At 35.6% G+C, this 17,456-nt stretch overlaps 1 protein-coding gene across 1 annotated transcript in view; it reads right to left on the bottom strand.

The window, feature by feature from the left end:
• LOC149807068 (CD63 antigen-like) overlaps positions 1 to 16,876 on the bottom strand; it is a 50,504-nt gene extending 33,628 nt beyond the window's left edge. The window contains exons 1-4 of the mRNA XM_089961453.1: positions 16,822 to 16,876; positions 4,677 to 4,760; positions 3,139 to 3,187; positions 749 to 801 (exon numbers count right to left, since the gene is read on the bottom strand). The gene's annotated coding sequence lies outside the window, so the exon portion shown is untranslated. The remainder of the gene's footprint in view (positions 1 to 748; positions 802 to 3,138; positions 3,188 to 4,676; positions 4,761 to 16,821) is intronic.
• Positions 16,877 to 17,456: the final 580 nt, after the last annotated feature.

Below are 17,456 nucleotides of genomic sequence, written 5' to 3'. Positions count from 1 at the left end.
GCGCTCAGTCGTGTTTAAATACTGGTTTTCAATTGCAAGGAACGACCCTCTTACACTAATTTGTCCAAGCGATTTAGTAATTCGTTAAAACTATTTAGCATTCCATTATATTGATTTACTAATCTGTATGAACTATTTAGTAATTCGTTTTGAATGATAAAGTATTCACCTAAAGCGATTTATAATCTTTTATAACGACTCACTAATCCATTAGAATGACTTATCAATTTGCTCGAACGATTTAGCAATCAGCTGAAACGAAGAGCAAATCCATTGTAAAGATTTACTAAACAATTTATTAATCTATTAGAACAATCTAGTAATTCGTTTGAGCTACAACAATCCGTTACAACCATTTAGTGATCCGATGAAGCAAATTAATATTCTGGTAGGATGATTTAGCAATTCGTTAGAACTATTTATTATTTCGTTGCAACGATTTGACAATACGTTATAACCAAAAACTAAATGAATATCAGTGCGTTACAACAACTGTTAATTTGTTATTACGATTTTTCAAATTCGTTATAACTATTTAGTAATCCGTTAAAATGAATTAGCGATCCGTTTGAACGATTTAGTGACCCCTTAGAACGACTTAGTAACCCGTGCCTATGATCGAATACCAAGATCTCTAAGAGACAAAGCACTTGTACTTGCTGTGTCTCACTTGTTTCCAATGTGTATAAACACGTCTTCGTATAAGAAAATTGTCTTTCTTTGGTTGAGCCTAAATAGTATTACTTACTGCTTTCAAACAGCATACACTGCTGGCCAGTCCTCCAATGCATCCAAGCAAACCTACAAATTTCATTATTTTAAAATCAGTCTTATTTAATGCATATCAAATATAATATACTACACAGATATTGTCCTCATTAATTTAGATACGTTCGGCCAAGAAATAATAAGACCCGACAGAGGTCACGTGAAGCAGAAAGTAAAACGATTTATCAAAATGTACACCCATTTTAAAGTAGCATATGCATAATGTCTGTATAAATGTATGTGCGAACTTCGTGACTGGATGTGGATGATACAAATTTTATACATAAGTTTGAGTTTCTGCTCTATGCCAATAAAAATAACCATTAATAATTAGAATCAGGACAAGATTTTCAAAATTTGAACATTTCACATTTCATCGAATGATAGTGACTGTATTTCTTTTAGATGACGTAATGTGCACTCCGACATTACTGTACGTTCAGTGTAAAGAGTTCATTGACAGTGATATTAATATTCGCTATTCATAAAATACAGCGCTCTTGTACTTTTCATTTTCTATTAAAAATTGTATATAGTCATTCTCTCTCTCTCTTTCTCTCTCTCTCTCTCTCTCTCTCTCTCTCTCTCTCTCTCTCTGACTGTTTGTCTTTCCTATGGTTATCGCGTTCTGTTATTATTGGAACGTGTAGAAGCTTTTAGTATTGAACAACCATGATTCCACAATACTAAACTATAAGGCTAAAGCGTTCCATACGAGTAAACTATGAGGCTAAAGCGTTCCATACGAGTAAACTATGAGGCTAAAACGTTATATAATATTAAACAATAAGCCTAAATCATTCCATAATAAGGCAAAGGTATTTCACGATATTAAACTATAAGACTAAAGCATTCCGTAATATTAAACTGTTTGGCTAAATCATTAAAAAACATTAAACTATTTGGCTAAATCATTAAATAACATTAAACTATTTGGCTAAATCATTAAATAACATTAAACTATTTGGCTAAATCATTACACGATATTAAACTATAAGACTAAAACATTCCATAATATTAAACTATAAGTCTAAAGCACACCATAATATTAAACTATACGGTTAAATCATTTCATGATATGAAACTATAAAGCTAAAGCACTCCATAACACTAAACTATAAGGCTAAAGCACACCATAATATTAAACTATAAGGTTAAATCATTAAACTATAAGGCTAAGACATTCCATGATATTAGACTACAAAGCTAAAGCAAAGCCTGATTATCTTGATACTTTCATCTCTTATTCGTCTCACATCCCCCTTTCAACCTTATACATACATGATGAATGCCTCACCCTCCCCTGTCCCCTCCACGCCGCGTCCACCCATATCCAATAAGACCCGACCTGCAAACTCCACACTCATTTGGATGGACCGAAATACAGTTTAAGATTGTTGCACAAAGACCACAACCTATTATATCCCAAAGTCTGGAGTCTCTGTTTTAAATAACATAGTAGGCATTGAAAAATGTTTCAAATGCGCATACGTACGCCCGGACGAATATGATCGTAGTACCTTCACTTTATTTACAAAAAGTGCTTGGATAATTGATTTCAGCTTTAGAATTATTTATGTCTCGTACGTAGCAAGATAAAGGTAAGAAGAGTTCAGCAAAATCAAAACTACGTTATGAATAGGCTTAAAACTCCTTCGTTGGTCCCAAATTTCAGTTACGGTACACGATAGTAGCACAGAGGTGTGCCAACATTCTCGTCATTGTGCATGTTGTCAATGCAAACAAGTTGACAGAATACCGGTCCCTCTCTCAGATGTACATAATAACTGCAGAGCGGTATTTGGATTTAGACCGAACAAATGTGTGCTCTGAGTGCAGTTGTCATTATAAAGGGACATAATTCTAGTTTATCTCGACGGTCTCCTCTGACAAGTTACTGTTCCTATTACATAAAATTAACACACTTTCTTACAAAAGAAATCAAATTTCCAGTGGTAGAAAGATGTGTGTGATGCATATGGTTCCTGTAAATTCGTACCGAAACAATTCCTTGAAAACATAACCCTGTCTCAAAAGCAGTGGAAGTTTTACACCACTAATAATTCAGTAAAACCTTAATGGCTTTAAAATTTGTTTAATCTCAAATTAAAGTCTATGTGTGCTTACAAGCTTGAATTTATCGACAAAGAACAACGTATTTGGCAGTTGCGACCTACATGGACTAAGAGAATGCTAGAAAATTAATGCTCAAATTCCCAGCCGTCCGCTTATTTCTCAAGAGCATTCAAGAGTGAATGTTGAATTAGCTTTTCGCAAGGTCCCTTATGTTAGGCAAATATTGTGTGACCCTCTTTGCAACACTGTTAATTTATTTAATGAGATCTGATTTTTGGACGTTGTGTTGCTTACCTATGAGGCAAATCACAAATCCTATGCCAAGTAGAGAGTATGAGAATATCTAAAAGAGAAAATAAGATAACAACGTTTTGTCTTAAACAAAATTTAATATTGTTTTCAAAAGACTACATTAGTGAAATTCACACATTTAAATTAAAATATATACAAAGGAACGACTTCATCTAAATCATGAACGCTTTTCAACGTATGAGTCGACATACGTCATTATCATGAAAAGTTTTTCTTTTCTATAAGAGCCCCCATCAATTAATTTATAATAATAATAATAATAATAATAATAATAATAATAATAATAATAATAATAATTTTCCTGAGGATAATATATTTCGTTCTGAAACATTAAATTTTACATGTTCCTTAATAATAAAATATTAAAACTCTACACGCTACGTATATGTACAAGAAAACTCATTCACATGTAATTACATAATATATGTACACGAATACATACACACATTAGATTAAAGCATACATAAGATATACATGTAGGTTTTGGAGATAGAAAGAGGGTGGGTGGGTGTCCAAGTTATGTATCTCTAATTGTATGAATACGGCATAATTAGATATAAGATTATTGAAGCGTGCTTTTAAAAGAATAGTGTTGATGTTTACTTAATGACAGCGGGAATGATATCCCACAATGCTGCTGAAGAATGATCTCAAAGATGTTTTGTTTGGAGCCATTTTGAATTTAGGCAAATGAAGATTACAGTACGAAATAGACCCAGATTGTGTGAATATATATAGGAAGCTGTAGTTAGGGGATGATTGATGAATTGTATTACCATTTATTAAAATAATTTATATATCCAAATAGATTTAAAGTACTTTACTCTATAATTAAAAGGAAACCACTGTAAATCAAATAATAAATGTGAGAATAGATAGTCTTTTCTTGTAATAATTCTAGATGTAATAATTCTAAGGTATATATATAGGTTGATAATTGTTTGCTGACAATCTATTACTTTGTTTAAGGACTGGGAACACGTTTTCAGATTAGCTGAAAAGATTCCTCTTGTAATTATCAAGTTAGCCATTGTAAGGGAAGTAACCCTAACCATAACCCATTTATTCAATCAACATTGACATAACTCATTCATTCAATCACCACTGAGATCACCCATTTATTCAATCAACATTGAGATCACCCATTCATTCAATCAACATTGAGATCACTCATTAATTCCTGAATTATAAATACAAGCAGTAAATAACTGATCTCAAATCACTCCAACCAAGACGAGAGCGAATTTGAAAAAGCAGAGAAGTTGGGCTTAGAAAATGTTTCAGTTGAGTCCAAATCGTTTCCAACTCAGATGACTCTATATCCATTTTTATTTTATTATTTATTTTTTGCATGGATAAATTATCTTCAGTTAGCTCATCTAGCCATACTAATTTTAGCCATTCTAATATTCTACATCTGGTAAGGGGAGATTATCAGTCTTCTTTCTGTTACAATTCCTTTTGAACCACAAATCATTTAACACAGTAAAAGTTACTGTACCAAAGTTAACAATACATACAAATCTCCCAGACAAGAAAACACTGGAATCTGGTAACTGGGTTAGGTTCCAAGAGACATATCCGATAGCTGTCAGGCCAAGACCCTGAAAATAAAAATAAAAAAATCCAATTTTAATCGCATCCCAGTCTCCAAATCTCAGTGTTTTTAAGTCATATAGAATTATCTACATTACTGTGCAAAGGAAACAAAACATGTCAGCCATGACACGTCGATGCCTATAAAATCTGAAATACTGAAATAAAACCAAAATATTTAATCCAATTATTTGAATATGAAATTTTATATGTATACGCTACATCTAAGTTCCACACAGAAAGAAAAGTGTAAACCGTGGATCCAGGAGAATGCGTGTTAATATGAAGTGAAACGAAATATTTTATATCGTCATAATATCAACCTGACACCCACCCTCTCTCTCTCTCTCTCTCTGTCTCTCTCTCTCTCTCTCTCTCTCTCTCTCTCTCTCTCACACACACACACACACACACACACACACACACACACACACACACACACGCAATTAAATATTACATACGTACAATACTTTTAGGAGCAATGGAAGGGCAAATGTGACGTCAAGATTGACCTGCTGATTGTTATTAGAGCAATTTAGCACAGAACTTGTGTCACCGAAATTATCTCTTATGATCGTTTCAGCTATTCACGAAGAAAGGTTAGGGAAAGTTTCAATTTCATATCAGGCTGGAGTGAAAAAAAAATGGCTTTCATGCATAGTATATCATCAAATTTAAGACCTAAATTAAGTGTACAAAAATTTTCAGACTGCTCCTGTGGCCTTGTGGTTAGAGCGTCCGCCTCGGATGCGGGAGGTCGTGGGTTCGATCCCCGGCTGAGTCATACCAAAGACTTACAAAAATGGTAGTAACAGTTGCCTCGCTTGGAACTCAGCATTAAGAGGTTAGTGTTAGGACTGGTCGGCCTGGTGTCAGGATAATGTGACTGGGTGGGACACAACGCTACATGTCTGTGACATGATGCCCCAGTGCTAGACATCACTATAAACTGCCACACTGCAGACGTCATAGCGATGACGGAAATATTGTTAAAGTTACGTTAAAAATCCAAATCACACACACACACTTTCTCAAGGCTAAAATATTTTTAGAATAATATGAGACGACAGCGTTTTCTTAATAAAAAAAGAAAATAATGAACTAAACTTCATCGCTATAAACTATTTTATATTTGTTGGATATTTATTTTTCTTCTTTCCGGTCATTTTTATCTTAGCAAATCTTGCCGTTATTTTGGGACTAGTTTGTCCATTTAAGAGTCTAGATTTATGTCAGGTGGTCACTTTTTTTAAGTGATGATTTTTACTTAATGCTTATTTGTAATATAGGCCACTGACCCATCATATATATACATACCTCATGCGGTACACAAAGATGATATAATGCGTAACAAAAAGAACATCGTAGTTATAAGAAGTAATATACATGAAAGTAATACTTATTGGTGTGTTTTTTTTTCCTCGAATATATGTGAGATACAAGTATATACTGCACAGTAATCAAAATACGGATTTAAGGGTAACCCTAAAACTTGTGTGGAGCAAGATTTGCGATACTGATCCAAAGTCTTATGTAGCAGGAGTCGTTGATAAAACTGTTTCTTTAATCTTCAAGGCTTTTATAGTAAACATTGCTAAATTAGTCATTAGAATTTTACTAGTATCACTGTGTATAAAGGACCTATATTTTTCCAAAGTTGAATTTTTATATACAAAGGTGGGTCAGTATTTTCTTTGTATTTCTCTATGTAGAGGGCAAGCAGTAATAAAATGGAATTCATTTTCGATGTTAACGTAATAAATTTGACACCATCTTTCCTCAAAGCAGATACTTTCATATTTTCAAGTATTACCTCTGATTGGCAAGTTCAGCACTCTAAGCGTAGTGATTATATAACAAAGATCATTATCTCCTAACAATTCTAAATATCTCTAACAAGAGAATTCTACTAGCAGTGAACTATGGAAACGCAGTCTTTTCGTCGACTTAATCTCATCCTGCAGCTTTTGCCTAAAAGTATCTTCACATCTCTGGCTGAACAATCTAATGTATTTTCATCATTTACGCCCTGAGTACACCAAACACTGCTAAATCAAAATGTAAATATAAGCTTTTTAACATTGTTAGCCCAGCAATCATAACTGTCCCCACCCCCATCTTAACTGTAAATCATATCATTGTTTAGGATATCAGTCTTCTGGCATTTTTAGAATTCTTAGCCAATATTTCAAAATACGTTTATATCTTATACACTGCATACTAATTTTTCTTAATTCGTTATATACGAATGCATTATGAGTAGACTTTAATGTACCAAGGATATATGTACCGATGAGCTTTTCAGTATCGTGGGCATCATAAAACCCGCAAGCCTCAGCTTCAGAATTAAGTATGGGAGCTATCTTCGCGTCAAATAGACGAAGCAATCCAGTTACGGGTAATCTGCCCAAATTTTGAAAGGCTCTGTTTCAATATATGCACAGCCTTTAGCGCCTGCAAGGACAGAGTTTTCTGGCACATATAGCAAGAGCTTTGGAAGAAAATATGCATCCTAAATACTTATAATATGGTTCAATATTTACCTCTATATGACCATATTACCACTTTTCGTAACTTCTGAGATAGCCACCTCTGCGAAATACAACCACTCTTGTTTTTTTCTTCCATATTCACCTTTAATTTCCACTATAGGCAATATGTATGCAACCTACTGAGCATATTTTGCAACCGGTGAGTAGTGTCTTCAAAGACAATTAAATCGTCCGAATACAACAGTGAAAATAGTTCCAATGTTTCTACAGACACTCCCCTGTTTCCTTCAGCTAAAAAGGGTTTCAAATCATTAAAAAATAAAGAAAAGAGTAAAGGCCATAAAACACAACCTTGTTGCATGCCCAAAGGGCAATTAAACACATCGGTAATAAGGCTGTTGGACTAAGCACATGCTTTTACATCAATATAAATTGCCTTAATGGTTCTTCACATTTTTACACTAATATTTTCATTAACTGACTTTTGGTACAGTAAACGTGTCTCTAATGATATCAAAGGCTTTTTCATAGGCAATAAATACTGTATACAATCTACCCCTACATTTTCTTAAATATTTACAAATTAATGTATATAATATAAATATATTATCTGCTGTGTAATGCCCCGCTCTTAATCATGCTTACTCTTCGCCCAGTAATTCGTTTCCCTCCACCCGTTTATTTATTCTGTTATTTAAAATCTATGTAAACACTTTGCTTAATACAGGTAGTAGACTAATGCCTCTGTAATTGGAGAGTTCATTTGCATCCCCTTTCTTCTAACTTGGTATGATGATAGCCGTTGACTAATATTCTGGATATTATCCAACATCGAATAGTTTATTAAATAATATCGTTAATATTGGTGTTATTATGTCTCTTGTACCTATAAAGAAGTCGCTGGATAAAGCATGTATTCTCCAGCTTTGTTATCTTTCAATTTACTCAATGCAAAGCATAACCTCATCTTCAGCGTCTATCTAAAGTCTCGTGAATTAGTTCAATGTTTTCAATTTCCTGTATCTGGTCAACAGAACTGGAAAAATTAAATAATTCCGAAAAATATTCATACCAAGTTGCAGACGTGATACTGTTTTGCATACCAGTACTTGGGTTATTTACAAAGCGCCAGAAAAGTTGTGTATCTTTAGAGTATAAGGCAGATAAAAGTCGAATTTTTTTTGGTTTTAATTCGTATTGCTATTGTGTGCTTCTTATAAAAGATTTATACGTATTTCTATCAAATTTATAATCTTCAAGTGATTCACTTGTACGTTTAAATCTAAGCTGTTTTAGATATCTTAAATCTTTGCTTATGGCGTTTGTCCAATCTGTATCAAATCAAGGCTGACATTAACAATTCTTCTTGGAGATGTCACAGCTACAATTTGCTTTCTATTGATTGTTTTCATTGAACTTGCTGCATCATGGTAAATATCACTAATTGTTTCGGCGAATTTATAGATTATCATGCTAAATATCACTAATTGTTTCGGCGCATTAATTGAGTATCATGGTAAATATCACTAACTGTTTCGACGCATTCGTTGAGTATTGTTTGTATCATTTAAAATCTTTTTGATATTTTGAGATAATAGATATTTGCAATTTTGGATAAAAGATATATCTTTATCTTTGTTTCATATGTATTTATTTATTTCTTTACCCCCAGATACACTTATAGAATTTTGCTCTAGTTTACATTTTAAAGCTAAAGGCCAAATTTCGACTCAGTAGAACGAAATATCACATAAAAGTCGAATGTAAAAGGTAAAAACAGCACTTGCTGATTATTTAACTGGATTGATTTTTAACCATGTTTGAAATTATTACGATTTTTTGGGGTTACAAATATGCTACATTTTTCTTACATGTAATATTCAAAGATATTTTCATGAAAAAAAGTGAAACAGAGATTTGGTCACTGACAAATCCATGGATAAAATCTGGGATTGACTAAATTCTGGTGTAAACTGTACTTCATTCACAGCGGAATAAAACAAACCAAAGTTTATCTTTGATTGCAAAATGTAAACATGTGAATTGCAGGAGTTTGTGTACTTGCTAGCAAATTAATTTTCCTTTTTCCTATCAGATTTAAACCGATCTGTCAGTTTGAAGTGTGTTTAAAGATAAGAGGATTTTTTTTTCACATAAATCGCTCATTTGTTTCCTTCTTTGAATTCGTTATTGAAACAATTATTCTTGGCACATGTTTCCTTTGGTTGTTTTTTTTCTTTCTTCGTGATTCTAAAAAAAAAATAGACACTAATCATGCTTACAGACAGCAACCCAAGTTTTAATACGATTCCAGATTTTCTCTCTCTCTCTCTCTCTCTCTCTCTCTCTCTCTCTCTCTCTCTCTCTCTCTCACACACACACACACACACACACACAGATATATATAATATTTGTCTGTATATATGGGTTCGATCCCCGGCCGAGTCATACCAAAGACTTATAAAAATGTTACTAACAGCTGCCTCGCTTGACGCTCAGCATCAAGAGGTTAGTATTAGGACTCGTCGGCCTGGTGTCTGGATAATGTGACTGGGTGGGACATCATGCTACATGACTGCGGCATGATGCCCCAGTGCTAGACATTGCTATATAAACTGTCACACTGCAGACATCATTGCGATAGTACTGAAATTTTTTTTAAAGCTACGTTAAAAATCCATATTCCTCTCAACTGAAAAGAACTAAAATTGATTTCAGTAAGGCTGATGTTAAGATATGGAATAACATAATTAATCTTAATATAAAAACCTAAGAGACAATTCAAGCACCAGGAAGAAGGTCAGTTCAATGGAAATTTCCATCAAACAGTAAACATAATTCGTCTCTAGAATAATCTAAGGTCAGAATCAGGCTTTATTTAGAACTCAAGCCTTTATAAGCATGTTTACAGACAAACAATAATTGTTGTTGCTGTTGTTGTTTTGGGGTTTAACGCCATTGTTTTTTTAACACAAGATAGGCTATACATGGGGGCCAGTATAAATGGTGGATGAAGAGCCATGGAAAACCTCGGGAAGAACCACCGACCAACGAGAAGATACTGACTGGCAGGCTTTCTCACGTGCTCACGTTAGTCGAGCCTCGAATCCACGCAGACAGAGGTGAGGTAGCAGTGATCCGGAATGGTGAGCGCTTTAGACCACTCGTCCACTCAGGCCCCCTCCCCCCCCATAACAATTGTAATATGGAATCTACTCTCACAGACAAATATGAGCTATATATATATATATATATATATATATATATATATATATATATATATATATATATATATATATATATATATATATATATATATATATATAATATTTGTCTGTATATATGAGTTCGATCCCCGGTCGAGTCATGCCAAAAACTTATAAAAATGTTACTAACAGCTGCCTCGCTTAACGCTCAGCATCAAGAGGTTAGTGTTAGGACTGGTCGGCCTGGTTTCTGGATAATGTGACTGGGTGGGACATCATGCTACATGACTGCGGCATGATGCCCCAGTGCTAGACATCACTATATAAACTGTTACACTGCAGACATCATTGCGATAGTACTGAATTTTTTTTAAAGCTACGTTAAAAATCCAAATCTCTCTCTCTCACACACACACACACAAACACACACACACACACACACACACACACACATATATATATATATATATATATATATATATATATATATATATATATATATATATATATATATATATATATATATATATATATATATATATATATATATATATATATATATATATATATTGAAAATCACCAGAATCGGAAACTTCAATATTCCAGAGACCTTTCAAGACCAACATTTATTTTGAGCCTTTATTCTATCATCGTTTTGTCTTTCGCAGCAAAACAAAACCCACAACTGCAAATACCTAAATCAATTTCGTACCCAATTATCAGTGTTACGGTACCCATCCCCCCCATACTTATTTCAAAGTTAATATTGTACTAGACACGAGCACCAAGGCTGTTAGGGCTGACAACAGACTAATGTTTGCACCATAATAAGAGCCAGGTTTTGAAAGCGAAATAACTAAATGCTTGTAGGTAGGTAAGCCATTTAGGAAAGATATCATGTTTGTCTGCTTAGCATCTAATTGTGACTGATGCTATTCATGTGTAAACATGATCAATAGAACAATTATTTTTTGTTGTTGTTTGTTTTTTCTGGGGGGTTTTGTGGGATGTTTTTTAATTATTATTAACTAGGCATGTGGCCATGCTTTTGATGTTTTGATAACGGAGATCGACAAATCAGTATCCTAAATGTCAGATTCACTCAATCGATTTTAAATTCAGAAAGATCAATACATGCATGTATTTAAAGGAGACTAGAAATCAAAATTGTCCTTTTACCTATGTAATTCTCTACAGATTTTAATTCGACTGCAATGTTTATAAATTAAATATCGTAAGCGGGTAGTGATTATATTGCGTGGAAGATACCACGATTCCGTAAATTGCCGAGTTTTTCCGAGTTTTGATGAGACGACAGATCACGTGGTACCGTGACGCTATACTAGCCAGTCCTCGAATACAAACATAAACATTGGCGAGCCAGGCAGACAGGAGACCACATTTGGGTTGCACATTCAAAAGTTGAATCTGCAATCTGATATAATAGTTTATGTACTGTACTGGTAAGTGCTAAAAGAAATTTGTTAGGCACAGGCCCCGAGCTGGTGACTTAAATAAACTAAAGTCCTGAATGAAATTCCACAAGCCCGGACAGTTCATACCTATCAACTGTCAAGCCGGGAGAAAAACCTCCCGATTTTGAGGGTATTTCCTCATCTACCTCCCGATCTCGTAATATCTCTCAATTTTGCGCAGCGAAGTCACGATTATTACATTATGTCTGTCAATTTTAATTTGTCAGAAGTAAAAACCCCAACCCCAAACCATTTTTAAATATAACGTATGCAATCCACAGTCTAAACTGCCACACTGCAGACATCGTAGCGATATGACTGAAAAATTGTTAAAGCCACGTTAAAAATTCAAATCACACGCACACACGTCTAAACCGGCACTGGACGAAATAATTAATATCATACAACAGTTTTTTTTTTCTTCTTTTTTTCTTCTTCAGTAAATAGAACGTGAAGAGTAAACATTATTCAAGTGAATTTCAGATTTTTTAAACAACTACAACAGTACTATAGTATTTAAAAAAAATTAAAAGAATAAAATTGTCACCAATTAGCTTAAATGAATGATCACTTTGAAATTTTCACTGCAAACAAAATCGCATCTCCATTTCCGCCAAAGAAACTCGGCCAGTTAACACCTGACATTCCTCTACCGTATATGAAAAGTTTAATTATCATGATTAAATTACAAGGAATAAAACAAAATATACCATGCAGTATATGCGACCCTAAAGAACTAATTCTGAATAAATATTTTAATCAGCAAACAGTGTTACATGCATTAAGACTTAAACCTAAGGATATAAGGTGGGGCATAAAACGTGAGAAAAACAGTTGCCACAAGTACAGTAACTTGTGACTGCATATTTGAACTGTTAAAATTAAGTCTATGGCATCGTAAGTAATAACAAAATAGGCATCGTTTATTTGGTAATCAATTGCTGGTGCTTACACATAAACACACTGTCGAACATGGTTTCTTTGAAGTATGTCCGAGGGGCAGTTCTTTTCACAAGATCAATGCAAGGATAAGGATTATGTTTATTAGTCACACCGGCTTTATCATTTGCGTACTTAAATCAAAACTTTAGCTATTTTGCAATTTAGCCAGAACTGACCAGAATATGCAAGAGGGGCTTGTCATGGGCGAATAATAAGCCGTATCACAGGGAGAAAAGGCACGTCAAATGGACGGTCGCACATTCGGGCAAGGGGGGGGGGGGGTCAATAGTCCCCCCCCCCGTTCTATTGCACTGGACAACAAATTTTTACAAAAGTCATGTTACTGAAATAAAATTAGTCAATTCTTATCAATTTTTATGTGCTGAACACGAATATGACAGTCAAATTGCAAAATTGGCTCTAGTTTTTTTGTAATCTGCAAGAAATTAATGTTTACATAACGAAATGCATTCCAATAGTAAAAGGTCAACTGTAATAGCCTACCTATAAAAAATCAAGTCATTGACTACATCTTAGATTTCTTCGCCTGTCTCTTGTACAGCTGTTCGGGAGCATCTCTGAGGAGTGTCCAGCAGTAGTCAGCCAGCATTGTAGTGGACCATTTTCCCTGGTATCTTTGTTCCATTGTTGCGATATCTTGATGAAAACGTTCGCCGTGTTCATCACTAACAATACCACAGTTGCTAGGAAAGAAATCCAAATGGGAATGAAGGAAGTGAATCTTTAGAGACATATTGCAGCCAAGTTTCTTATACTTCATCAACATGTCTTCTACTAGTTCCTTATAGTTTTCTGCCCTAACATTTCCGAGGAAGTTTGTAGAAACTAGGCGAAAAGCATTCCATGCTTGTTTCGCGTCACCTTCCAGCAAGTTGTTGAACCGGTCATCTTTGAAAAGCTCTCGAATCTGAGGACCCACAAAAACTCCCTCTTTAATCTTTGCTTCGCTGAGTCGAGGGAATTTTTCATGCAGGTATCGGAATGCTGGCAAAGTCCGGTCAATGGCTTTCACGAAGTTCTTCATCAAACCTAGTTTGATGTGAAGGGGTGGTAGCAAGATTTTCTGAGCCTCAACCAGAGCTGGGTGTTGGATATTCTTCTCTCCAATGGCTACATTCTGCCTGTGAGTCCATTCCTTCTTCATGTAGTGCATTTCCCTTGCTCGGCTATCCCACTCGCATAAGAAACACATGTATTTTGTATATCCTTGCTGCAGTCCCATTAAAGGGGCAACTACCTTCAAATCACCACAGAGGTGCCAGCTGTACTTGTTATACTCAATGGAATTCAGTAGCTGCCTTAAGTTATCGTATGTCTCTTTCATGTGGACAGCATACACTACTGGAATAGATGGAAGAATGTTTCCATTGTGCAAAAGCACAGCCTTGAGACTCAGTTTCGAAGAGTCCACAAATAGTCTCCATTCTTGTGGGTCATGAGTGATTTTTAAAGCATTCATGAGGCCCTCAATATCGGAACAGAATATCAGATTACTTTCCTTTCTGAAGAAAGGCTCCAATTGCTGGTGGCGCTTTCGATATGCAGTAATTGTGACATCTTCTTCTAGAAGATTCCATTGTTGGAGTCTTGATCCTAGCAATTCTGCCTTGTTCTTTGATAAGTCCAAATCACGAATCAGGTCATTTATTTCTTCCTGTGTTATTCTGTGTGGGGTTGATGATGCACCACAGTGAAAATCTGGATCACTGCATGCTGATGGACCAGGAGAAGAACAGGTCGACTCACCTTTGTCTTCGTCAGATGAATCAAGAGAATATTCTGCTGGAGGTTCTGGAATAGGAAGTCCCTCACCATGTGGAACTGGTCTCAATGCAGACGGAATGTTTGGGTAGACTATTCTCGACTTCTTTCGCTTCGTTATTCCGCCGGAAAGAGGAGGAACCAAGCAGAAGTAACAGTCATTTAGGTGGTTGCTTGGCTCTCTCCACACCATTGGGACTGCAAACGGCATTGATGACCTTTTGCAATTCAACCACTGTGAAAGCTGTGTTGTACATGTAGCACAGCATATATGCGGAGCCCAAGGCTTGTCTTGGTCACCAACCTTGCATCCGAAGTAAAGATGATATGCCTTCTTCACTTGAGAATTGATACTTTTCTTCTGGTTGGCAAATGTCACTTCCCCACAAATATAGCAAAAATTGTCCGCGGTATTAACACACTTTCGAGGCATTACTGTTCTTTATTGTACGTAAATGGATAAAATAATAAGTTTTATGTAACAGTAGCTTGAACTGTCTCGCACAACGTCTAAAATATTTTAAATGCTGAACCTATCTGATTGGGCTTTATATAGTACACTGCTTACGTCAGCTTCAGCAGCCGCCTGGCATTAGTATAATAGGCCTACACATGTATAGTACACTGCTGACGTCAACTTACTTCAGCAGCCGCATGGCATTAGTATTGCACTGCATCAGAAAATGATGCAATCAACTGTGGATGATGTGAGCATGATGGTATTATGCAATGTTACATCATTATTCCGGATGTTGCTGCAGTCCTACTGGAGAAATTTACACAGTGAAACATAGAAAATGAGGTATATGAATATCTTCAAAACGAGAGCCAATACAAATTTTTCACGGTTATATTCGTGTTCGGCACACCAAAATACTACAGATTAGGGCCTTTTCAAGTAGTAATGATTTCACTGTTGACCAGTGTTGTCAGACAGTTAATGTGAAACTTTGACCTCATTTTTTTTCATCGCTGCTTTTTAAACTGCCCAAGGAATAGTTTTATATCAGTTCCAATTATTACAGATTACCGTTTATGCATACTACATGTATACAATGCATTTTTTTATTATAATTTTTAATTTTTACTGAAAATTGTGTTTTCTCGAAACACGACAGGTTTAGAATCTTATTTTTAGCAAAGTTTCCATTTGATTAAAATCAAATCTAAATTTCACCTAGGACAGTGGTGATTTGATTTAGATTGTGCCGTGTTAAGGCATGTATGTCAACATTTTGAAAATACATTTACTCATTTCACCAGCGCGATCAAAGTTTCCTCAGGCAAACAATTTTTGTTTCGACAAGCCTGACGGGCACCTCACTTTGAATACAGGATGGGCCGGAACTAAAACCAGAAGGGGCCCAGGGTGTCGGGCTATCAGATTTGTTTTTAGCACTGCTGTTTTTAGATAAAAGATGTGGATTGATTGTTGCATTTTGTGGTCACTTACTCGTCCTTCTGCCCGTTTTCGTAACTCACACATTTAACACTTTTCCCAGGATTTAAAATGTCCAAAGGTATGTCTGGAACAGTGCCAACTTTTAGTCTAGGCCTAGCATTTGCGTATCTTTGAGCTGCTATTTTTTCATGATCCCTCTCGTAACATTCCTTTGAGAAATGTAACAAGCACATAGTGCTGTATGGTGTTGCTTTGAAATCGACTCGTTTGTAATAATGTACCCAATCTTTCATTATGCCTTTATCTTTCGGAAAAGATTTTTTTTGTTATGTCAACAGGCTTTTCTTAATGTTCTATTACACCCGTAAGCAACACAAAACGGTATTGTCTTTTACTCTGGCAACTCCCACTTGGGCTGCTGGAGTCGCTACTATGACGTCACATCCCGAAAGTAACCGAATAGGCGCGGAAATTTTGCATACGAGGTCACGGAAATTCAGCTCCTAGAAGATATGCCAATATTTAAATATTGGCGTTACGGTCGCAGATGATACTTCAGAATAAGGTTTTCTGCTATAGTACTTTTATTGTTATTCTATATTTCCATTGGTTTCTGGTCTCCTTTAAGTAGCAATGACTGTCATTTGTGTGGAGCTGCTGATGGCCAAGTAGTCCAAAACGCAAGCCTTTAATGATCACTGCCATCTCACCCCTGTTCGCGTTCGCGTTCGTTCGAGTCTCAGAGAATATGAGAATAGGAAAAAACCTACCTGTAGTTTCCCGTATGTCGGTGGTTCTTCCTGTGATTTCCACAGGTTTGTCTCATCCAGTTATACTGATATCTATGTATCATGTGCTGAAAATGGCGTTAAACCCAAACAACAACTGCCATTTGTGATGACTCTCATATCAATATGTCAGAATGACCAGCTCAACGTTGTAGGCTTTAAATATCTTTACAAGATAAAATTAGTCTGCAGTGTCGTCACTAGAGGGGTGCGGGGGTGCGGACCGCACCAGTTGACACAATCAGAGGGGGTGACACCATGAGTTACCGCACATGACTGTCTATACATTTTTTAAATTTTTGCGCAGGAAGAGGGGTTCATGGGGGTGACATCATGAGTTACCGCATATAACTGTCTAAACAAATTTGAATTTGTGTGCCGGAAGGGAGTCCGTGCAAGTAACACCACGAGTTACCGCACTGGGTGACACCATGAGTTACCGCAATGGGTGACACCAACCCTAGTGACGCCACTGTTAATCTGATCAATGACTACGAATCTATGCCAAAATTTACGTTAACCTTAACTTTATTTTTGGTCCCTGGGTTGTTGTTTTGTATTGTATCACTATATAAATATATGGGCACGTACGTGAGAATGCTTTCCTCCGTTTATCT

Source organism: Sinohyriopsis cumingii, chromosome 1 (assembly GCF_028554795.1).
Source record: "Sinohyriopsis cumingii isolate HCF-2022 chromosome 1, ASM2855479v2, whole genome shotgun sequence".
Taxonomy (NCBI): domain Eukaryota; kingdom Metazoa; phylum Mollusca; class Bivalvia; order Unionida; family Unionidae; genus Sinohyriopsis; species Sinohyriopsis cumingii.
The sequence above is the reverse complement of the archived record's forward strand: the minus strand, read 5'-3'. Positions and strand labels throughout refer to the sequence as shown.